Raw genomic sequence first — 24,856 nt, 5'->3', positions numbered from 1 at the left:
GAGGCTGGGGATAAGTCTCTGCCTCTTCCAAAGGAGTAGTAAGAAAGATGAGTTAAGATAGTCAGAGTGCAGTGGTGGGCTCACTGCCACAGGAGAAACCAGAAAAAAACCATGCCGATGGAACAAGAGAACAAAATGGAGAGACCCAGACAACTGCCCGAGAAGGCTCCACAGCCCCTGGATAGATTGTTCAAAATTCTAGCCATGGTAAATTCATGCCCAAGAATACAACTAAAAACTGACTTGCTTTTCATAGGAATGTGAAAATAGGATATACCAAACATATCAGAATTCATCTTGCATGATCTCAGATCAGCTTTGCCATAGGTCTGTGAGGTGAGCAGGACCACGTGTCACCATTTCTCTTCTGTTACAGGAGAGTGACAGCATTGTTGTAGAATAGAAGCGTTAGAATGAAAACTAAGGATTTTTTTTTTGGTTCTTTTTTTCGGAGCTGGGGACCGAACCCAGGGCCTTGCGCTTCCTAGGCAAGCGCTCTACCACTGAGCTAAATCCCCAGCCCCAACTTTCACCTCTTTAAGGGATCCAACTTTAGGCTATTAGCACAATGCTTCAATAGGTATCTTCTTACATATATTGGCCAGATGCATGTGGAAGTATTTTTTGGTAGAAAAAAAGTAAAAGTATGATTTCAAGAGCGTATAATTATTATTTTTCTACCCCTAGGATGAAATTCTATGACCAAAACAACTTATAAAAGTTTATTTGGGGCCTACAGTTTCAGACGGTTAGAGTCAATGATGGCAGGGCAAAGGCATGGCAGTAGGAATGACTTGAGAGCTCACATCTTGATTCTCAAATTGTAGGCAAAATTTCTCATACACAGAGAACGGTATAAGCCTTTTGAAACCTCAAAGCCCACCACCAATGACATGCCACCTTCAGCAAGGCTACACCTCCCTAATCCTTCCCAAACTGTTCCATCATCTGGTGACCAAGAATTCAAACATGAGCCTATGGGACCCATTCTCATTCAAGTCACCACAACATGTGAATTTCAAGTTTTCATTGTCCTACTTTTTAAGATGACAAAACATATTGAGGACTTAAGGAATTGGTCCAAGATTACACAACTGGAGATTGGCAGAGCCAAGATTTGAAGAGACGTCGTCTGATTCCAAGTCCCATGTTGCCTAGGGAGAGCCAGGGCTGAATTATAGCCAATGCATATTAGATGAGTCCATATATTCTCTTATTGCTGTGCCCAACTCTTAGGAAGCAAGAAGCAAAGAATGAAGTCCCAAGTCACTTCGTGTATGTTTTAAGTTAGACTCCTATTGTATCCATCAGGGTGCATCTTCAGCTTTTATAACAAGCCTCCAGTCCATAGCAGAAGACAATAAAGACTCCTTGCTTGCAAGGGCAAGGCTTAAAAGATTTCTTTCTGGGAAAGATTATGTATTCTGTAGCCACAAAGAATAACAAAGGACCCAAAGACCAAAGATGAGATTAGTGATAGCAGCTAGTCAGAGACCGAGCCCCAGTCCCACATAGTTTTGGGACACTGCAAGGGGCTTGGAGAAATAGCACCAGTAACTCACCTTGGCCTACAGAAATCATGTTTTACTTCCGTTAATATTTTATTGGCCAAACTCAGTCCTGTGTTTAGGTTAAACTGTAAGGAAGGTTGGCTGTTCAAGTCTTGCAGTGTGTCCCAGATGAAAGTAAAGCATTGTTGAGATGGATTATATAGTGCTGTTTCCCACTAAAGTGAGGGGTTAAAACACAAATGCAGAATTGGCTTCAAGCAATCACTGTGCATCAAGCTCTGCTCTGAGCTTGCTCTGAGAGCGCCTTTGGTCCTCACTCCGATACAGAGTAGAGACTGTTCCTTCCTCTACACTTTACAGATGAGAAAACCGTGGAATGAGAACATTCATTTACTCACCCAAGTTCACAGGGCTTGTAAAGCAAAGGTCCCAATGAGTTGGCTCCAGCATCACACTCCCTGAAATTTCTGCTCATAGCCAGTTCTACCTCAGATCAGTTCTATAGCGCGTGCTTATGTGTGTGCATGTGCGCGCACACACACACACACACACACACACACACAGAGAGAGAGAGAGAGAGAGAGAGAGAGAGAGAGAGAGAGAGAGGCACATGCACACACAGAGAGACAGTGAGACAGACACACAGACAGACACAAACATGGGGGTGGGGAGACAGAGAGAAAAAGACAAAGAGAAAGAGACAGACAGACAGACAGACAGACACACACACACACACACACACACACACACACACACACCACTGCTTATATTACAAAAAAACATTTTGCACTCAACTTTTCTTCATGTAAATGGATTTGAGTCTCTTTCACAAATGTTCATTACTGAATCCTGGCTTGGACATAGGACCTAATTAATCATCTCTTTGGGTCTGCTTTTGTTCTCTGTGTCAGCAACAAATCCTTTCCCAGAAAAAAAAAAAAATCCTTCAAGCTTTGCCCTAGGAGTAAGGCACGGGAGAAAAGGAGGGGCCCTATTCCTGTAGAAGCCCATTGTTTATTTAACCCAGTGGCTGAATTATAATCAGGCTTTCATTGTTTTGTTTTTAAGGCTAAGAAGAGAATTAAGCTAGTTCTATTTAGTGGCTTAGAAGGGAGAGGGTCAAGTCTGGGTGTGCATGAAAACCTCCCTTTCTTTGTTGCTTAGTTGTGTGTGTGTGTGTGTGTGTGTGTGTGTGTGTGTGTGTGTGTGTGTGTGTGTGTTATGTTTGTAAGTATGTGTGGTATGTATGTGAATGATCATACTGAGGTCAGGGGTTGATGTTGGGTTTCTTCCATGATACCTTCCCACTTTGTCTCTTGAGGGGTAGTATCTGTTCCTACACCTGGAACTCACCAGTTCTTACCAGTCTAGCTAGCCTACTTGCCCTGTGATTCCCCCATCTCTGTCTCTTAAATGCTGGGATTAGCGACAACCACCACACCTACCAGGCTTTTTTATGGATTCCGGGGATCCAAACACTGTTGCTCATGCTTTTAAGGCAAGCATTGTGTCCACTGAGCGACATCCCCAACCCTCTATTTCTTAAATACACTTTTTGTAGGTAGTATGAAGAGGAGGGGGAGAGGGATATGAAGGAGAAAAGGAGGAAAGGCAGCTCCAAGTACAATGCCTTACTCTTTGAATATGAGGGTAATGTTTTCTAGGCTTGTCTGATAGTCCTTTCTAAGTCTGAAATCGGCACACACAGAGTACCACGAAGCTTGCAGAATTGTTCAGTGCTCTCTGTTACTGACAGCTCACAGTGCCTCACCGTCACCACCCTAAGTAACTCTCCTATGAGTGAGCTCTCCCCACCATGCTGCAACCCAAGAAGCATCATTGATACTACAGGAAATGAAAGACAACATAAGAACCTAGATCTATGATTTGAGCCATGGATTCCAGGCGCCATGTTTAGCCCCTCACAGTGCCTGGAAGGTGGCACGTGGTTGTTGTCAAGTTCAATATTCCGTTCTTAACTTGTGTCTTCTTGCCTGCTGGTAGTTGTGAACTCCATTTCCAGGCTGTAGAGGTTAGGGTTGTTTCCACATCACACCAACAGCTCAAACTCCCTCTAAGTGCTTTCCTATGGTACAGATAGGGGCTGCCAAGTGGCAATGGCCTCAGCCAAAATAGATTTCCAAGTGGTTTGGCCTGAAGGACCCTGATCTACTAGGTGCCAGATTTGACCATGAGACATGGGGTAAAGAACGCCTTTCCAGGTTTCCCAAGAAGACAGATAAACTTAGGCTGACACTAATCAAAAATCTCTGGGTTTGTATAACACATTTTCTCATTTTATTTGATTTTTAGCCTCGTATTTAAGTGCCTGTCACAACGACCCATAGGAGAACAGAAGGCAACACATGTCTACTGCAGTTTATACTGAATGAATGGAATCATAATCACATGACTGTCAGGAACGGACAAGGCCACACATGCTGTGGCTGATGGCAGGGACAGCCTGGGGCTCCGTGAGTGGATTCCGTGTCCAGCACTCATCGCTGGCCTATACCACCTGCTGCTGTACATATGTTGGCTGTCCTTCCAGAGAGAAAGGGGGCTGTTTAGGGCAGAAAATGCTGCATCGTCAGCTGCTGACTCTCCATTCCCGTGGAGAGAGGCGGATGCTGATGGTGCGTGATAGAGAGAAAAGCGATAATTTCTTTTTCATTTGAGAACATGTTTTCAGGTGAGGAATCGACCTCTTCCATCATACTCTGCTCCGTTTCGAATAAAAATAAAGAGAGCTGTGTAAAGGAATGATTTTTTTTAACCACTGCATTATGTCCTTTGCGTATCATGTCTCCTATTAGCTAAGAACAGCATTATCCACTCTCCATACGTAAAGGTACAGGGTCCGAAGTGCCGCGCACATCTCGCAAAGCCTCGTAGCTGCAAGTGTGCCTTCCACACTCCCCTGAGCTCGGTAAGGAGCCCCCTCTAATGCACTGTGATTCTGTCACACAGAAGGAGGGGATGTGTTCCGATCCTTCTGTTTTGTATGTGCACATCAGTTACTATTTTGGCTCATTTTTCTTGTCCTTCGATGCAGTTGATCTTTGTAAGATTCCGGAGGGCTAGGAAGATGTCTCAGTGGGTGAGATATTGGATGTGGAAGCAAATGCGAAGATGTCGGCTTAGATCCCAGCACTCACGGAGAAAGCCACGTGTGGAGGTGGGTGTCTGCTATGACCCCTTTGTGGTAGGGGTAGGTTTGAGAGATAAAGGCAGATCTCTGGGCCTTGCAGGCCAGCCAGTCTAACCAAACCACAAGCTTGGAAAATCTATCTCAAAAACAAAGACAAAACAATGACAAAAAAAAAAAAGAAGAAGAAAGAACAGAAACAACCAAGAAGGTGGAAGTCAATAAAAGACCTAGACTTGGCCTCTGGCCTCCACACATGCACTCCGAGACAAGGAACGGCACTGATACACACATGGCTGCCCTCTCTTTCTCCCCCCTTGTCTCTCTCCCCCTCTCATTACACTTTCCTCAGCAGCTGGTACGCTGTTTCTCCTTCTTCTCCCACTCAGCTGAATGCCAGTTGTCCCAGCCTCCCAATCCAGCCTCCCAAAATGGCTTCAGTTTCCAAGAGACAGCTTGCTTCAAAATGCCATCCAGTCCCATTGCCAGAGTGGGGAGTACAGGGATTTGTCCAGTGGGAGGGACCGAAAACAACAGCCAGAGCCACCATTCCAGGCAAGCTTTGTGAACATGGATGTCTGGAAGATGATTCTTGGGGAGGTGGAGAGGGCTAGTGAAAATCACCAGCTTGTTGGGGGAGCCCTGCATGGCACAAAGGAGTCTTCAGTATTATTCTGTGGCCTAATTTACCTTTCTGGGAGTTAAGAAGACTAAACAGAGCATGCATTTTAAGTTACCTGTGTGCAGTTTAGAAACACCGTGGTTTGTCTGCCCTAGAGGACTGGTTTCACTTGCACACATGACCAAATCCGTGGGCACTCAAGTCCTTTCTATAAAGTACCACAGTATTTGGACAGAACCTAGGTGCATCCCCCCCCCCCTAATTTAATATTCCCTCTAGACAACTAATGATAATACAGTGTAGACAATATGCCAATGGTTGTGTTGCAATGTTTAGAGAATAATGTTGAGAAGGAAAATGTGCTCATGGTGAGTAAAGAGAGTTTGTGTTTTAACATCTTAAATCTAAATGTGTTGCATGAATGAACGCACCTCTGAATTGACTGGGCCCAATTCTGCCCTAGTTTTTATTCGTATTTAAAACTTCAGAGTATTAAAGGCATATCAGTCACTAATCTCAGCGTTCCCTGAATTTCCCTTCTTCGATTTGGTTTTTTGTCAGTTCCCCGTAATACCATGACACTCTTTGGTGGAAAGGCATACATTGACTCCTCTATCTGAGAACAAATAGGAACCCACACACAGCTGTGGAAGGAGATTGGGAGACCCAGGATGGACCTGTCATCAAGAGCCACAGAGATTAATCCAAAAGTGATCGCAGGACACAAACTGGGCAGTCAGAATCCTTTGTTGGATTTCTGAAGCCAAATTTGGAGTTGACAAGGGCTCCTTACGACTGTAGCGGGAGCAGACAGTGTCTCTGCCCACAGTGGGGACCAGAAGCTAATAAGGGGAAGATAAACTAAAAGGGTGACTTCTGCCGTTTCCTGAGTCTAACTTCCTCTCTCCATGAGCTAATAATTTTTTCTCTTTCTTGAACTTGTTTTCTGTCTCTTGACTGAAACAACGGAAAACGTTTGAAATGTGGTGCAGAGAAAGGAACTATCTAGCATAGCCAAGCTCGGGGTAGCACTGAAGTAGGTGTGCTGTTTTAAAGCTTACATCTCGGCTGGAACAACGCAGGTGCCAGAAGATACACCTGAAAGTGGTCAAAATGCTCATGCATGCATTGACCGGCGCAGCTGGGAAGTCCCCAAGTGTCCCTCACATACCGACGTCGGGACTCTCAAATGCTGTCACCAACTGTCTGACCTTGTGCGTTGTCCCTTCCTGCCTCGAATGGTGCCTTCACCTTGTGCCCCTCACACACAAAATGGAAAAAGTCATCATCAGGCAGGCTGACTCCAGTCACAATTGTGCCACCTGCAGGCTTACTCGGTTGGGAAAGCCGTCTAAAGATACTAACTATGACAAAAATGAGAATCGTGCTTCCGTTTCCATATGATATTCTCAAAATCAACTGTCTGTGCACGTATGTGTGTGTGTGTGTGTGTCTAAAGCGTGTATACCTATATGCTACAATGTATAGCTGAAAAGTCATGAAAGAATATGTAACACATTTCTGAAACTTCTTAGGTAGGGTAAGGAATGGAGTCAAGAATAAAATACTAGGGGCGTCCTTGATAGTCACAGCGGCATCTCTATGTGTTTACTTTGTAAGGCTTCTCCAGATTTTAGAGGCTGCTTGAATTCCTAGGCTCATGGTCCTCGTCCATCTTCAAAACCAGCAATGGCCAGCTGACTCTTTTTCACATTATAACTCTTGACCTAGCTCTTGCCTTCATCTTCTGCATTTAAGGACACTTGGGGTTCCACTGGGTCCACCAGGAGAGCCCAGCATACTCTCCTTGTTTCTATGTCCGTCGATTAGCAACTGTAACTCTCTCTGCTTCCTTAGCCATACACGGAAGCACATTCCAGGTTCTCAAAATTAGAGAGCAGACACCTTCAAGAGGCCCTGATCCTGTCCGCCATACATTACAGGTCCACTGGTACAAGTGTGAACGCACTGTTGTGTAAAATAACAACTCATAACGTAAAGCCTATGATTAAAATGCTAGCAGTCATCCCAGGCAGTGGAAGTCGATTTCCCCTCAAATTTTGCGGTAATGCATTATCTTTTCAAATATTGGTTGATCTGTATCAGAAGTGACCAGCAGAGCTGGTTTCATTGGTTAACGTGATCAGCGTCAGTGGGATGTGTGAAGGGAACAGTCTCTGGTATCTAAAGTCCTGGTTCCTAAGGGTCTTAAGGCTCATAAAAGAAGTGAAAGGGAGCAGCAGCCTCAGAGAAGCCGTGCAACTGGACCCCCTCCCCCCACCCCCACGCATCATTCCCAACACAATGGACGATGCGGAGCCAAGGCACTAGAAAAACTCCCATCTGCTAATAATCCAATTAGAGGGAGTCAAAGCCAAGTGGAACACTCGTGCTGACGACGGATCTACAACCTGCCTTCCAGTGGCTCTGTGAGGAGCTGCGGGAAGTGAGGAATGAAAGGCGCACTGAGGATCCAAGATGGTGCGTCCCAGCACCACAGACTTTCTCTCTGCCGCCCCCTGCAGATAACTCCTATTCCACAGCCCCTCCGGCTGTCCCTCCCAGATAACCCCATCAGCTTCTCCACTTCTCCGTCCCTCTGCATCGCCACACTAGCATCCTCTCCCCACTAAATCTTGGCTTCTAGAAAACAGTATGTATTGCCAGTATATTCCAGATTATGAGATGCTTATTAGGTGTTTGGTGAAACTCTAGGATTCTGTGGTCAAAACTTGGGAAGGCCAAGCTAACAAAATTAAATCCATTGTTTCTCCCCCAAGACATGCAGGACCATTGACATGATCGTGTGCACCGTAATACTGCAGGCAGTGGTTATGGAAAGCTGTATATCCATCTAATTGTGGGGCCACAATATTAAAGGGTTTCTGATGGAATGACGGTTCTGCTTGCAGAACTAGTATTAAAGATCCCCCAACACAGACACACAGACACACACACAGACACACACACAGACACACAAACAGACACAGACACAGACACAGACACAGACACAGACACAGACACACACACACACACACACACACACACACACACACACACACACACACAGTGCTGGGAAAGTTAAGAGCTGAAGCCTTCAAACCCAAAGGATCTTGAGTAATCATCCTCTTCAGCTCTTTGAATCTGAGAGGGGTGTTTTTTACTGGTCATGGTCTGAGTTAGGTGCTTTTAGGTCCTTGGCCTTGAAGAAGAAGAGGAGGAGGAGGAGGAGGACGAAGAAGAAGAAGAAGAAGAAGAAGAAGAAGAAGAAGAAGAAGAAGAAGAAGAAGAAGAAGAAGAGAGGAGGAGGAGGAGAAGAAGGAGGAGAAGGAGGGGGAGGGGAGGGGGAGGGGGAGGGGGGAGGAAAGAAAGAAGAAAGAAGAAGAAATAAAGGTTCACACAATTGCAAAAAGAGCAAGGAAATGTTGTTCAGAGCAAAGGTATATAAATGGGCAGAATATGCTGCACAAGAGCAATGGGCTTCAGCGTGAAGACGCTCAAGGGCCACAATTATTGTTTGGGACTTCTTGTGAGATTCAAGAGAAGAGGTTTGTTACTAAGGGATGCGATGAGAGTTGTTCTATATATTTTGATTGACAGATGAGATCATATAGTTATTTTTTCTGCCATGCACATACCTTCCCTTAAGATATCTAATTTTAAACGTGCACAACCCAAGTATACATAGACATCATATGGTTAATACGGGAGTCTCTCTATAAGTTTTGCCTTATTGTGCATTCTCCCAAACCAGTTCAGGCCACATCAGCTCCTGACACCTGATGTACTGAGAATACGCTTTGATATACATTTCTAAGTTTGATGGCAGTAAGGATGAGAGAAACTTATCCCATTGTTCAGAGAGGGTGGTTCTTATAGCTTGATGCCTGTCCAGGTCCAAGACTGCTAGTTGCTTTATTTAGAGAGATGTATGAGGGCCTAATATGTGCTGGCAAAGGAGTAGATTGCCAGTCACATCCTGAGAAAAGCGAAGATGTATGTGTATAACCCAAAGCAAGCCAAGTTCTGATTTCTCTCTCTGCTTGCCTGCCTCGGGGGGGAAATGACTTGCCTGAAGTCACAGAGGTTATTAATAGCAAATGTAATAATCTCTTTCCAGTTCCTTGTTCATTATTTTATACCACCTCAAGCTACGTTCAATGCACACAAAAAGGAAGTTTGCCCCATATGGCAGATCTGTGGGGAAATACAAATCATTTTTGTGTGCTTATCTAAGTGAACGGTGGGCCGTGTGCCATCACAACGCAGGAAAATATCTCTTCGCTCAACCTCCCATGTGTGGTGTTGGCTTTGACTATGGAAGCCGGGAGATGCATTGATGAGACGTTTATGGTTTGATGTAGAATATTATTAGTGATGTTCATACATGCAAATTTACAATGTAATTTGATGTATAGATAAAATTACAAAATAATCTTCATAATTGATGTAGCAAAGCTTATCCTAAAGCCAAAATATTTTCCAGAGTCTACTATTATTTATCTTCTAATCTTCCTCACTTCACAAAATATCTCCTCTTTATTCCTCCTGCACCTTCTTGGTGCTTTTTCTCTTTTGTAGATGAGGAGATTAAACCCAGGATCTCAGGCAGTATATTTAAGTAGGGGGTAGAGTGGTGGGTTTTTTTTTGTTTTACTCAATTTAATTATTCTAAACACCACAGATATTATTCCCTGTATTAATAAATTGTTCCTATTAATTAGTAAGTAATGTTCCATTTTATGCAGATAGCAGATAATTTACTCACTTATTGCTGGCCTCCATTATGTCTGATTTGAAGATGCTGCAAAGGAAGCTATTATGAATATTCATGCTGAAGTTCTTAGACACATGATTTCTTCTATGTGAAATCTTCTTCATGTTGGAACTTCTTCGGTTTTTTTTTCTGTAAATGTTTTGCAACTTTTAACGTAAAGGTCTTTTTACTTCCTTCGTTGAATTTATTCTTAGAATTGCCTTAGGTGCTGTGAGTGGGCTTGCTTTCTTTCTTTCTTTCTTTCGTGACAATGTCATTATTGGTATATTAACAGGACGCTCGGTATTGCAGTTAAACCAGATCAGCGTTTGTTCTCAGGTTCATTTGCCGTAGTAAGGCCAACCTCGGTGAGTATCTTTCCTGACATGTGAGTATCCTTCCTGATATCCAAATGGTTATCAGGAAGATTATCTAGAAAATCAAAAGTTTTCCACTCTTGCTCACACCAGCCCCATCTCTGGAACACCAACCCTCAGGGGGCATTTCCTCTGCTGATTTCAGATGACTCCTTGGTTAGGGTATGTTCCTCACATGAGTGCATGGACACACATCTGGAGACTGAATGAAGCTCTCTTGAGCTCTCTGTGGCCCTCGGTCCTGTTCTTCCTCTCTGGTCCTCTATGAACCCTGGCCAGCATCCTCTGGACTTCCTACTCTCTCACCAATAGGGTTCTCTCCTCAGGGGTGAGCTCTAGCAACTTTCTCAAGGCAGGAGCAGAAAACAACTTAAGAACTTAGCACATTTGTTTCTTATCACACATAGCTCACTGTCTTGGCTCTGTCCTCTCCCTTTCCTCTCTTCCTTTTCCTCCTCCTCCCTCTTCTTTCTCTTCCTCCTTCTCCCCTTCTTTCTTCTCTTTCCTCCCTTTTTTTTCTTTCCTTTTTTCTGAACAGTAATCCAAGTTCCCATGCATGCTAGCCAAGTGCGGTGCCACAGGTCTACCCAGCCAGATCATGGATGCTCTTTCTACTCATCTTTTAGACAGTTTGCCGTGTGGCCATTCCTCACTCTTTCCCCACCTCTCTGCAAGATCTCATTCCAAAACTTCAAGCAAACCCATATGCTGAGTCTCAAATTTCCATTCTCATCCCAGTCTATCATCCGAACTCCCACACTACCCACCCAATGACTTACCATCACATTTTTCTAGATATTCCCACAAGCTGCTTGAACTCAACATGCAGAAATGGAATAGCACCCCCTATGCCTTCCTGGCCCACCTGACATCTCGGTTTGTCACGTAAACCATGGGTAGCTCTATCTGCTTCCTTTCCTTTCCAGGATGTTCACCGAGATTGTGTTTCTGTCATTGTTCACTACCATGTAGAACAGCCTGTGGCATAAGGAGGGTCTCAATTAATACAGTGAACACATTGGTGCCAAATATAAGGGGGATAATCTGAGAGAGGGGAGGGAAACAGTTAAAAATTAATTAGTCTCGCTGCACTGGATTTGCCGTGTCCCTAAAAAGGGTGAATCGGAAAGCACAGAAAGACAAGGATGAGAGTTGGTTTTATTTCTGGTGACTGTGAAGAACCTGGGGATAATCAGGAAGAGAAAACTGAGCAGAAATAACGGAAGGAAGTTAGCTTTCTAGGCTCGTACATACTTAACACTTGCCTCTTAGTATGGTGTCTCAATGAAGCACATCTATGGTTCCCTTCTGTGCTGAATATGTGCTCATACCAAGTGCACTGCTTTTAGAAGTGTCTTTGAGTCACTTTATACAAAGCTGTCCTTCTCATCAATCATATTATAAATTCTGACTGGGCTTAACATGCCTATTTTATCCATAGTTTGGGAGACCAGGAGCAAGAACTTTATTTCTTTGTGGGCATGTGTGTCGCCAAGACAGTGACTGCGAGCCTTCCCTAAGGCGGTGCATACAGAAATATTGTACGTGAAAAAAGCAGAGATGTGGGGCAGACATTGGGCTCTCAGTCTCGTCTGATTCTGAGACACATGTGTACCATACTTCCATCCACACACCGGTCCTGCTTGCATTATATAGAAGAACTGTGCTGGTTCACGTTGGCAAGCCGACTTCAGCATGCCTAAAGCTATTTCCCATGGAAATCTTGGCCCAGCTCCTCTGGATGCAAACTCGCTGGCGGAGCATGCGTGTTTGAGTTTGGGGAGAGTTCCCAGCATGCTCTACTTCTGTTCAAGGGAGCTGGACGGAACTAGGGCCCAGAGGAAACTGGAGAGCAGGCCAGGCAGGTGTGAAGGATTCAACGGTGGCCACAATGTGTGAAGAGGTAGGGATGTTTGTACGCTCTTGCTAGGAATGTAGAGCAGGACCACGCTGTTCAGTTATTTTAAGAGTGTCTGTCAAAACCTAATGTGATTACATCTTTTGTTCTAACAACTCCAGTTGTAGCTTCCATACTCCCATACTCAAAGCTACACACTCAAAGATGCTCCATTCAGCTGTGTGTGTGTGTGTGTGTGTGTGTGTGTGTGTGTGTGTGTGTGTGTTTAATGTCAAAATGTTGCAAACAATCTAAATCCCTATTAGGGTGACAGAAAAAAAATCTCATGCCCTTATCCTTATGTCAAAATACAAAAGAACGAGGAAGTCCTTTGTATTGTGACAACGTTGGAAAGACGTTATTGTGAGGCCATAAAAAATAAATTAAATAAACCACCAGGCTCTGTGTGCAATGAGTTTCTGCTGGGCAGCACATCACACTGTCTCAGTGCTGAGTATGAGTGCCCAGAGAAGAAAAGGGAATTTCAAATTCCTGTGTTTGTTTTGAAAAATAAATGAAAGGAAATGACAACAGGAAAACGAACCCTTCCAAATCCCTGCTGATGTTCTAGAAGCGATGGGAGTTTGAGTCTTTGGAGAATCAATGCTTCTCAATTCTGCCTTTATCACAAAAATCACTTGAGAGATTTAAAAAAAAATACACTTAGCTTAACTCAGCTTCTATAAGAAGCAAAGCCTGTGGCAAGAATTAAAAAGCTGGAACTTTATTCGGGTGGTCCCAGCCCAGGAAAACAAAGATAAGGAATAAAGGAAGTGGGTAAGGGAAGATGTGATTAGACCTTAATGGTTATGTTTGCTAATTGAGTGTCCAGCTTGGCGCAGGTTAGAGTCATTTGAGCGATAGGAACCTCAAATGAGAAAACGCTTCCCTCCATTAAAATCAGGCTGCAGACAAGCCTATAGGGTACTTTCTTAATTAGTGATTGATGTGGGAGGGCCCAGCCCATTGTGGGTGGGGCTAACCCTGGAGTGGTGGTCCTGGGTTCTATAAGAAAGCAGTTGGAGCAAGCCATGGAGAGCAGGCCAGTAAGCAGCACCCCTCCATGGCTTCTGCATCAGCTTCTGCCTCCGGGTTTCTGCTTTGGCTTCCTTCAAGGAAGGACTTGATGTGGAATAATTATAAACCAAATAAACCCTTTCCACCCCAACTTGCTTTTGGCCCCTGGTGTTTCATCACAGCAACAGTTAAACCTAATTAAGGCACCTGCTGAACATCACACAAATTTGGAAGAGACAAAGCAATTGCTTGACAGAGTTTCTGTAGTTGTTTGAGAAGCCACACCTCGGAGTAATCCACAGAAAAGAGAAGGATGGGGAACCTAGTTTCTTCCTGTCATCTTTTCCTCCATCAAGGTTCTTCTCAAGGTGAGTCGCTGCCCTGCACCACCCACTGTGTCTCTCAGAAAGGGGACTGAATTCCTGAAGATGTAGTATTTCATCAAAATGTGGGTCGGGAGATCCATGCGTCTTCTTCCGGTTTGGTCTTCAGCTCTAGCTAGTTTGTGGTAGGATAAAGTTGGAAGGGGTGGGAGATCAGCAAGGGTCTAGCAAAGCCAAGATCATGGCCAGACAGCCATGCAGAGCATGCAAAAGGATGAAGGAGGTCAAGGGAGACCAAGAAGATTCACAAAGCTGTGCTCATTGTAAGTCTGCCCCCGCTTCCTTCCTGAACAATTAAATCAGGATGTCTGAGACTGGGCATCATTTGAAAGGCTCCTCAGATTACACGGGTGTCCGGCCCAGGAGTGTGGGAGTCACTGCTTTTAGGTGTCTCCAAAAACAAACATCTTGGTGCAAACTTCATATCATAATGTCCGTCTTTCTCCTAACTGGGAAAAAAAAAAAGCAAAGCTACTTATTTATAAGGATATAATCAGAAGCTGCTGCACCCCTGAGCCTTAAATTATTTTGGGGCAAGCTCTGGAAGACGCAAGCATTTTGTGACCTTGATTTCTCACTACACAAAAGGCCACCGAAATTCTTGATGCAAAACAATGAAATTTTCCATTAGGTTCCACTTAAGCAGCAATTCTGCAAAGGGTAGGAGGAAACAGCAGGTTCCTCGGTCAGACTAAATAGGTTTTGTTTGAAAAAGTAATAATCAGTTCACTGTCCTGGATTTAGAGGGCACATCCATCCTCTGAACTAACAATGTCAGATTTTACTCTCATCACATAAATTGTGCTCTAGCCGTGTGTATCCAGATGAAACCAAAACACGAATAAAGAGACTCCTTGCGCTTTTCCTGGAAATGCATTTCCCATTACACACCTTCAATTTCCATCTCTTGTGCTCCATCTATTGCGGACTGTTACAGGAAAAGGAGCAAGAAACTGCCTGGAAAAGAACTTATTATTGCAAGCAAATGCATCTTTCATCTTGGCCCAGTAGTATCTGAATGCCTTGCCCCCTCAGCCTATTTCACCACCCACAGGGTCTCTTTAGTCAGGTCAGCAATTGAGTTAAAAAAAAATGACCAGGAGGGATGGCAGGTCTGAAGGCTACAGGAACAGGATGTGTAATGTAAGCAGTACTCCGAGAGTATGTGTTCCTGGTGGTATCACGTCTCCTAGCCAATCACTTTCCCCGGCTGTATGTGAGGTGTAGGTAGTCTTGAAAATCTTGTTTAATCCTTCCAGCTCAGGGATTTGACATTTCCAAATGCTTGGACCACGGCCCACATGCCTCTGTCAACATAGACTACTGGCTTTGAATTCTGCTTTTATTTTTTATTTATTTATTTTTTTTAGATATTCCAAGGATTCCATAAATCAAGAAAAAATTATCTCAAAATAAAGTGTTCAACACGTCTCTACGTGAACCGGGCATACAAGCCAGGTGTACAGTGTGCTGCAGAATGATGGAGTGAGCTATAAAAGTCTCCCCTGGGGACTTATCATTTATTATCTGTTATCATCAGATAAAGGGGGGAAACGTGATAAGAATAACAGAACCCAGATGTGAAGAACATATATGCCAAGTAAAAAATTTTAAGCATGTGTATTGTAGATTTGGGGTTCCGAAGATTATATTTATTGATGATGATCCTGAATTAAATATGGAGGAATTCTCAGAAGCCGTATAAGAGCGAAGACTTAATATTCTGTGTGTGAAGTGTCGGCTGGAATCTGTGTCTAGACTAAGCAGTCTCCAAGCTTGTTGTTATCAGCAACAACTCAGGTTCACGGAGCGTTAGAAGTTTACAAAAGAAAGTACAAGTGAGAGCTAAGTGGGTTTTCCAAAAAGTTTAAATATTGTGTCTCTGTCTGGGCTGTGCACATGAATCCCGATGGCCACAGAGGTCAGAAAAGGTTATTGGATCCCCTTCATCTGGACTTACAGGCACCTGAGATGGGTGCTCAGAATTGAACTCAGGTCCTCTACGAGAATGGTACATCACTGGGCCATGTCTCCAGCTCCTTAACTAGGTTTTTTGTTTGTTTGATTTTTTTGTTTCCACGTTCTTATTACAACTCTGCTTCTCCTTTTTACTACTTTTAAAACTTCCTTGTAGAATTATTTAATATGTATCATGCCAGAGGTAACAAGAGTCATGGAAGTGGAGGATGAGGGTTTTACTTACCCCAACCTTTTATACAAATAACAGTGTCTAGTGTGCATCTAAGGCTTGTTGAGTAAATGAAGCAGTAAACAATGACAGTGGCATTCAAAGGAGGAGTTACGGTGTGTGCTCATCATTTTAAGAGGTACCTCTTTGTTCAAGAACAATGTTATGTGAAAGAGAATATTCTGGACTTTTGAAGTGACCCAAAGCTACTTACTACCGTTAAACAAAATTAAGCTCTGGTAAGTTGTGTTGTCATTTTCATTCAGTCCCAGGAATTCCTTAATTTCCTTCTCGATGTCTTTCTTAGCTTAGCTCTTACTCAGTGGTGTGTCGCTTCATTTCTATGAATTTTTGTGTTTTATGTAGTTTCTATTGTTGTTGATAACCACCTTTATTCTATTATAGTCGGATGGTATGCAGGATGTTATTCCAATTCTTCTGTCCTTGTTTTGACTTGTTTTTTAATGTTCTACTATGTGATCTGTTTCGAAGACGGTTCCATCAGCTGCTGAGGACAGGGTATAGTTTCCAGAGTTCGGGAGGAATGTTCTGTAGATATCTGTTAGGCGCCTTGAATTGATGATTTCATTTAACTGCAGAGTTTCTCTGTGTAGGTTTTTTTTTTTTTATTTTATATGACCAGAGGCGAGACTCAGGTAATGAGGCCATCCACTACCACTGTGTTGTGGTTAATCTTTGGTTTTAGGTCTAATAGTATTTCTTTCTTGAAATTGGGTGCTCCCGAGCTTAGTGTATACATATTTAGGACTGCAGTTTCCATTTTTCTTTCATGGCTAAGGGGTCTCCCTCATTGTTTCTTAGAGCTTTGCTTGAAGTCTACTTTTTTGGATGTTAGAATGGTCACCTCTGCTAGTTCCATTTGCTTGGAATACCTTTTTCCATCCTGTCACCCTATGGTGTCACCTATCATTGACTGTGAAGTGTTTTTCTGGGAAGCAGCAGAAAGATGAATCCTGTATCCTCACCCAATGTATTAGTCTGTGTCTTGTTTCCTGTGAATTGAGACAATTAATATTGAGAATCAATGTCCAACGGTGTTTATTAATGCCTTTGTTGCTTTCTTAGGCCCCTTTTTATTAAGTTATAGGATTGTGCCCTCTTGAGTGTAGATAACATTCTTTTTACTCATAAGTATTCCTTCCAGTGTCTTCTGTAAATCTTAGTAGTCATACATTTCTTAAATCTTTTTTTGACTATGGGAAGCCTTCCATTTCTCTTTGATACAGTTGATAGTTTTGCTGGGTATAGTGGTTTATGTCTTTCATAACATGTAGAATATCAAACAAGTCCTTCTAGTTTTCATAGTCTCCACTGAAAAATCAGCTGTTATTCTGACGACCCTGCCTTTATACGTGATGTGACCTTTCTCTCTTGAAGCTTTCTTAAACACCTTTTTGTCTGTGCACTTAGCATTTTAAATATAATATGAAATAGGGGAGTTTCTTTTCTGGTCCTGCATATTTGGTGTTCTGTATGCTTCTTGTACTTTGATAGGCAACTTTTTCCTTAGATCATGGAAGTTTTCTTTTGTGATTTTGTTGAATAGATTTGTGGTGCCATTGATCTGGATTGCTTAGTTTTTAATTAAAATGTTATTTTATTTCATGTGTTTTTTTGCTGACATGTATTTCTGTGTACCACATGTGTGCCTGATACCCACAGAAGCAAGAAAAGAGTGTTGGACTCTCTGGAACTAATGTTACAGATGTTTGTGAGAATCATGTGGGTACTGGGAATCAAATCTGGGTCCTCTGGAAAAATTACCCAATTTTCTTAACCACTAAGCCATGTCTCTAGTCCCAGAGTAGTCCCTTTATAGTTAGAATACCATGATTCCTGTCTATCCTTTCGTGGTTTTCTTTCTTGTTAGTAGTAGTAGAGGAGTATTTATTATTATTATTATTATTATTATTATTATTATTATTATTATTATGTGTTTTCTTTTACTAAGTGATCCAATACCTTTACTTTGTCTTTAAGAGCTGATCGCCTCTATTTCACTTGACCTAATTCATTGATGAGGTCCTTCTTGAATATTTTTTTACTTCTAGGGTTTTCATTAATTTCATAATTTTACTTATTTCTCAAGAAAACTTAGGGGCATGAAATTTATTTTTGCCTCACAGATAAAGAAACAAAATATAAAGAAAATTGCATAGATACATAGAATCGATTCTTTCTGTTTTTTTTTTTTTTTTTTTTTTTTGAGACAAGATCTCTCTGTGTAACCCTGGACATCCTGGAACTCATTGTGTAGACCAGGTTGGTCTCGAACTCAGGGATTCACCTGCCACTGCCTCCTGAGTGTTTTTATTAAACATGTACACAACTATACCCTTCTTTTTTTTTTTTTTCGGAGCTGGGGACCGAACCCAGGGCCTTGCGCTTCCTAGGTAAGCGCTCTACCACTGAGCTAAATCCCCAGCCCCTATACCCTTCTTTATATGACTGATCCTCAGTCAAACTATTTTAGATTGCAGATTCTATCGTCTTCTACTACAATATTATGGACTCCCAGAACTACAAAGTCTATTGATCTCCAAATCTCAGAGGACCTGATATGAATACCTTGGAAGACCAACCACACTGCTCGAGGCTAAGACACTGACATCTGTCTGATAAATGAATGCCTTCTCTTCTATACAACTTAGTTCTTCAGTATCCTTTTTATCTCATACATGTGTCTACTGTACGTTGAGCATACTCCTCCCACAGCTTCCTTCATTCCACTCAGACCCTCTCACTTCTGCTTTTGTGTTTTATAGCCTTACAGGGTCTCTTTCATCCACATTTGGTATTTGTTTTCTTAACGGTTGTCATTCTTTAATAAATGAATTTTTTAAAGCAGCTAATAGCACAAGAGACTGGGGAAACTTGTGGGGGCTCGGTGTCAGAGGAGCGCACAGCCATATATCAGTAGTGATGACTTTGGGTATGAGCACCGTTGAGTTCCAACTAGTGTACATTGTCTCATAAAACAAGACGTTCAGTGAGACTGATGGCAGGAAGGTCATTGCCATTCAATGTCTCAGCAATATCATCCTGGCAGATGCCTTCCACCTCAGCCTGCCATATTCACAACTATGCTACCCTCCATGAAACAGCAGCACTATTAAATGTCTGTGTTGCAAATGATTCAGCATTCATGTGGCATAGATATTTGAGGTATGGTAAGACACTTCGTTGTCATAACTGTAACATTGCCAACTATCAAATGTGGACCAAAGGACAATCAGCTATGAGAGAATGTATTATGCCCTTTGCCCTTCTCCTTCCCAGAAGCTACTGAGCAGATGGTCCCTAAGATTTTGTATTCAAACTAATCACTAGAGCAGATAGAAATTATCACTGTTCCTTATACATGCTCCCAGAGAATATGCTTGGGTTCAAACAAAAGCTGATCTCCAATAGAGAATCTATCAAATTATATCAGACTTATTTTCAAGACCGTTAATGGAATATTCCTAGGCACAGTCAGGGCTTGGTGAATTCATTGGTAAGTTCTAGAATAAGTACCACTCAGCACTGGTAGAAGCAACAGGGAAAGGTAAGGTCCAAGGTGGAGCAAGCAACCAGAGCATGGTCTTGAGTGGCTTCCTACACTGCTCTCTCTACCTTATTTTTTAAGGCAGGGTTTTGCACTGAATCTGCACCTCATTGGCAGGCTACTGGACTCCAGTGAGCATCTCTGCCCTCCCAGCACTGGGGTTACAGATCCATCTGGCTTGTTCACGGGTGCTGGGAATCCAGCCTCAGGTCCTCATGCTTGTGTGGTGGGACTTTGCCAACTGAGCATCTGCCCAGACCCAGGGTTCACCATCCTATCTCACTCTGATCCATTCTGACCACAGGACCCACTGTGCAGCAATAAACAAAGTAAAATTAACACATTTAGCTAATCCTGCAGTATAACCTGTCCAAGGCTTCCTGGACTTCGGTTCATGTGTCTGTGGAAGTAGTTTTGTCCTCGGCGTGGGTGTGTACCTTACTTCCATTTTCCCTCCAGCATTGAAAATGCTTCACAGGGGAGGGAGCAAACAAAGGGGAGGCAGACAAATTGCTGTTGATAATCCTTTTGCATTCTCTCCTAAATTGTTTTCTTAGAGCTGGCAACTTAGGTAGTTGTAGCTTTTTCTCCTTTCCCCAACAACCCTCCCTCATCCCTTCTGGCTGCCTCCAAAAAAGGTAGTCTGTCTGTCTCTCTGTCTCTCTGTCTCTCCTTCTCTCTCCCTCCCTCTCCCTCTCTCCCTCTCCCTCTTTCCCCCTCTTCCTCTCTCCCTCTCTCTGTCTGTCTCTCTCTCTCTGTGTGTCTCTCTCTCCCTCTCCCTCTCTCCCTCTCTCTGTCTGTGTCTCTCTCTCCCTCTCCCTCTTTCCCCCTCTCCCTCTCTCCCTCTCTCTGTCTGTCTCTCTCTGTGTGTGTCTCTCTCTCCCTCTCTCTGTCTGTGTCTCTCTCTCCCTCTCCCTCTTTCTCTCTCTCTCAGTGGAAAACATTTCTTTCATTCTTTCACAACCTGGAGGCCAGATGACAAACAGTATGCCCAGGAACCTTGAGCTGCATATATCAGAAAAGGCCTTGGCCCCTGTTGGAGACAAAGATAAGGTCTGAGTTTCACAAAAATGAAACTCAGTGAGTGTTACTTAAAATAATACCACTTAGGGTTTGTGAATGTGGAGAAAGAAGCCCCAGTGTGACCATAATGAGGACTACAAGTCATAAAATACTCCTGGAGGACAGCATGACACTGTGTTAAATAGAATTCAGCACGTCCTAACCACCTTGTCTCTATCCATGGCAGAATACCTGCAAGCTGTACAAGGATAAGTGTGTCCTCTGGGCAATAGCTACACATCTTCAGATGTGGAGTACGTGTGTTCATGTGTGTGTAAATATGTACAAAAAAACTGCCCATATTGTAGATCTCTCACTGACATGGGCTAAATTCCACCCCACTCATCTCCCATTTATATGTTGGCCTTGAATCCTAGTTTTTCAGAACATCCCTGTGTTTGGATACAGAGCCTTGGAAGGATGAGTTAAGGTATGGCAGGGGTGTGTGGGTAAGCCCTGGTCCAGGATTGATGGTATCCTTAGAAACAAAGACTATGCCACAGCAAAACAGACAGGCATACAGACAGATAGGCAGGCAGGCAGACAGGCATACAGACAGACAGTAAAAGGCTACAGGAAGAAATAGAAGATGCTCACCTACAGGCCGAGGAGCGAGGCCTTTACTGATCAGAGAATTCAAGTTTCTGTTTCTGTTGGTTTAGCCACCCAGTTTGTTGTATATACTTGTGGCAGCCCCAGAAAACATAGGCTGTGCTGAAAATTACACCCTGATCTGAAAATCTGGATTGGATAGGCTTCAAAATCCAGAATTTTCTGAATACAGACATGATGCTGCAAATAGAAACCTCCTTACCTGGCCCTTTGTGATGAGCAGAGCTCACATCATTTGAAGGAGAAGGCACAGAGCTGAAGAAGGCCATGTTGACTCAGGAACTACGTATTTCTTGTTGCTCATGTATGCAGACTGCAAGGTAGAGTCTAAAGCATGGGAGAACAATTATGGAGTAAGAAACAGAGTAGCGGAAGTGAGGGACCAATTGGGGGTAGCAGGGGAGTAAAAAATGATCAAAGCACCATATAGACATGCATGGAGATGTCGTGGTGAAATTCATTATTTTCCAGCTAATATACACTAGTAAAAGACACAAAGTTACTAAAATATTATCTAAAATTCCTTTCTTCCCGTGCGAATAAACTATAAATGGACCATAAATGAATTTCATGTCTATACTTGGGGCCCATTCCCAAAATGTCACGTTATATGCATGAACATATTGCCACATCAAACCATACCCCAAATCCCAATGACTTCTTATCACAAGCATTTCAGATAATGAATCCTCACGCTACAGTTTAGTATATACTCAACAATTTGTATAAAACTATATACAAAATGTTTGTATACCCATTTAGCACATTGATAGAATTCTTCTAATATGTGTTGCATAATGAGAAATGATGTGTTTGAGAAAGCTGAATGTAGGGGGCGAAAAGGTGTGTGTATCTCTCTCTCTCTCTCTCTCTCTCTCTCTCTCTCTCTCTCTGTGCGTGTGTGTGTGCGTGTGTGTGTGTGTGTGTGTGTGTAAGAAGTAAAAAGTTTATATGTGAGAACATGTTTGAGTGTGTGTGTGTGCATGTGTGTTCACCTGATGTGGCAACCAGAGCATGGTCTTGAGTGGCTTCCTACACTGCTCTCTCTACCTTATTTTTTAAGGCAGGGTCTCTCACTGCACCTCACTGGCAGACTAGTGGACTCCAGTGAGCATCTCTGCCCTCCCAGCACTGGGGTTACAGATCCATCTGGCTTGTTCACAGGTGCTGGGAATCCAGCCTCAGGTCCTCATGCTTGTGTGGTGGGACTTTGCCAACTGAGCATCTGCCCAGACCCAGGGTTCACCATCCTATCTCACTCTGATCCATTCTGACCACAGGACCCACTGTGCAGCAATAAACAAAGTAAAATTAACACATTTAGCTAATCCTGCAGTATAACCTGCCCAAGGCTTCCTGGACTTCGGTTCATGTGTCTGTGGAAGTAGTTTTGTCCTCAGCGTGGGTGTGTGCCTTACTTCCATTTTCCCTCCAGCATTGAAAATGCTTCACAGGGGAGGGAGCAAAGGGGAGGCAGACAAATTGCTGTTGATAATCCTTTTGCATTCTCTCCTAAATTGTTTTCTTAGAGCTGGCAACTTAGGTAGTTGTAGCTTTTTCTCCTTTCCCCAACAACCCTCCCTCATCCCTTTTGGCTCCCTCTAAGAAAGGTAAATCTCAACACTCTCTCTCTCTCTCTCTCTCTCTCTCTCTCTCTCTCTCTCTCTCTGTGTGTGTGTATGTGTGTGTGTACGTGCACGTGCATGTGTGTGTCTGTCTCTCTGTCTCCCTGTCTATCTCTGTCTGTGTGTCTGTCTCTCCATCTCCTTGTCTCTGTGTGTTTTTTCCTGTCTCCCTCTGTCTCTCTGTTTCTCTGTCTCTCTATCTCTGTCCCTCTCTGTCTCTGTTTCTCCTGTTCTCTTTCTCTCTGTCTCTCTGTCTCCCTCTATCTCTCTGTCTCTCTGTCCCTCCCCCTGTCAGCAGCAAGCATTTCTTTCATTCTTTCACAACCTGGAGGCCAGATGAGAACACTAAGCCCTGGAACCCTAACCTGAATACATCAGAGCATTTGCTCCACAAGAGCCAGGGTTTCACTTTAGACAATTCTTCCATCATGCGTCAAGGGAAGAAAAAATATTTTCTACCGTTGTGAGAAAGAAAAAAATCAAAAAAAGCCAACAAAGGTTGAATGCAAGAGCCTCAGCCCCTCTCATTTCCTTTCGTCAGAGAAGAGGGGCCTATATTTTGTGTCTTAAATAATCTGTCAAGCTCACTAACGTTGAAAGACCAGACTGAGAAATCGCACAGCTGTGTTTAAAGGAGTGGGCTAATCACAATCACAGAATGAGAGCGAGAAAGACAGAGACAGAGACAGGGACAAAAACAGAGAGACACAGAGATGGAGAGGCAGAGACAGAGACAGAGAAAGAGATGGAGATAGAGAGACAAACAAACAGACAAAGATGGACAGACAGACAGAGATAGAGAAAGAGATACAAGGCAAAGAGAGACAGAGACAGAAACAGCGAGACAGAGAGACAGGGAGAGAAGTAGAGACAGACAAAGAGAAAGAGATGGAGACAGAGAAGACAGAGACAAACAGGAAGAGAGTTAGAGACAGACAGACAGAGAAAAGAGAGACAGAGACAGAAACAGGGAGACAGACAAGTAGAGAGTCAGAGAAACAGAGACAGAAAGAGACAGAGAAAAACACACAGAGACAGGGAGACAGAGAGACAGACAGACATACACAGACAGAGACAGAGGGAGACAGAGACAGACACACACATGCACGTGCACAGATAAAGAAAAAGAGACAGAGACAAAGATGGAGAGACAGAGGGAGACAGAGAAAGGAGAGAGACAGAGACAGAAGCAGAGAGACAGAGAGAGGTAGAGACAGAGAAAGAGAAAGATGGAGACAGAAAGACAGGGGGAGAGGAAAACCATTTCTCTTTTCCTTCTGAATTAACATTGACTTGCATTAAACACACACGGTAAAATTATGTTTAGGAATGTTTTAACTTTGGCTTCTCAGCAGGGTAAGTGCCTTAATTTCCTGCAAATCATTGTCAAGTGTCTAGACGGGAGAAGTGGGAGCAAAGATAAGAGGTTCTGAATTTCAACAGAGGGGCATCAAGCTAGCCCAGCTCAGCTAGGATTCCTTGCTCGCTGGGCAACAAGGGATAACTCCGTTAGCCACACATCTTACTTACAGGCTGCTTTTGACTTCCGATAAGAAAGGGAAAAGGGGGAAACAAGGATGAGTGTCGGAGATAAACAGGCGACTGCTCGTCGCCTGCCCGTATTTTAAGTTAACTGAGCTCTAGGGGAATCCTGAATTCTACAGGGTCTGGGAGAAGTTGATGAATGCCTGAAGCTACAGAGTTAGAAGAACAATGCTTGAGAAAGAGGAATCAGTTCTTTAGTGCCTTGATTCTAAATATGGCACTCTGCCAATCAAAATCACAATGGAGAAACTGCAACAGCCTTAGGAATTTTTCTGAAAGAGGGTATTACAGTCTCCTGTATTTGTTTGTTTGTTTGTTTATTTATTTATTTATTTATTTATTTAGAGAAGCAGGCAGGACCTCAGAGATCAACAGTAGCATTTTTTTTTTTTTTTGCACACTGGCTTTTCTACTAGCATGGCAAAGTTTCTACTACGTAAGGGTCCTGATACTACCTGAGGACCTGAACTCTCATGTGTCCAAGACACGTCCTTCATTACCTGGTCCCTTCTTCCTTCACTCAGGGACCCGTTAGCAGTCCCTTC

At 43.2% G+C, this 24,856-nt stretch overlaps 1 long non-coding RNA gene across 4 annotated transcripts in view; it reads left to right on the top strand.

The window, feature by feature from the left end:
* The window catches only part of LOC108352070 (uncharacterized), a 48,009-nt gene that overhangs the window by 13,923 nt on the left and 9,230 nt on the right, over window positions 1-24,856 (top strand). Inside the window, exons 2-7 of one of the 4 annotated variants that reach the window (XR_015631161.1) lie at window positions 3,825-4,203; window positions 4,328-4,440; window positions 4,567-4,689; window positions 10,333-10,405; window positions 18,394-18,578; window positions 20,915-20,959. This is a non-coding gene — a long non-coding RNA (uncharacterized LOC108352070). Of the gene's footprint in view, window positions 1-3,824; window positions 4,204-4,327; window positions 4,441-4,566; window positions 4,690-10,332; window positions 10,406-13,510; window positions 13,697-18,393; window positions 18,579-20,914; window positions 20,960-24,856 lie in introns of all 4 variants that reach the window. The other 3 variants (XR_015631163.1, XR_015631162.1, XR_015631164.1) reach the window with 3 other exon arrangements.

This window comes from Rattus norvegicus, chromosome 10, assembly GCF_021556685.1.
Source record: "Rattus norvegicus strain SHRSP/BbbUtx chromosome 10, alternate assembly SHRSP_T2T, whole genome shotgun sequence".
Taxonomy (NCBI): Eukaryota; Metazoa; Chordata; class Mammalia; order Rodentia; family Muridae; genus Rattus; species Rattus norvegicus.
Note: the sequence above shows the minus strand (reverse complement) of the source record. Positions and strands in the feature narration are given on the sequence as shown.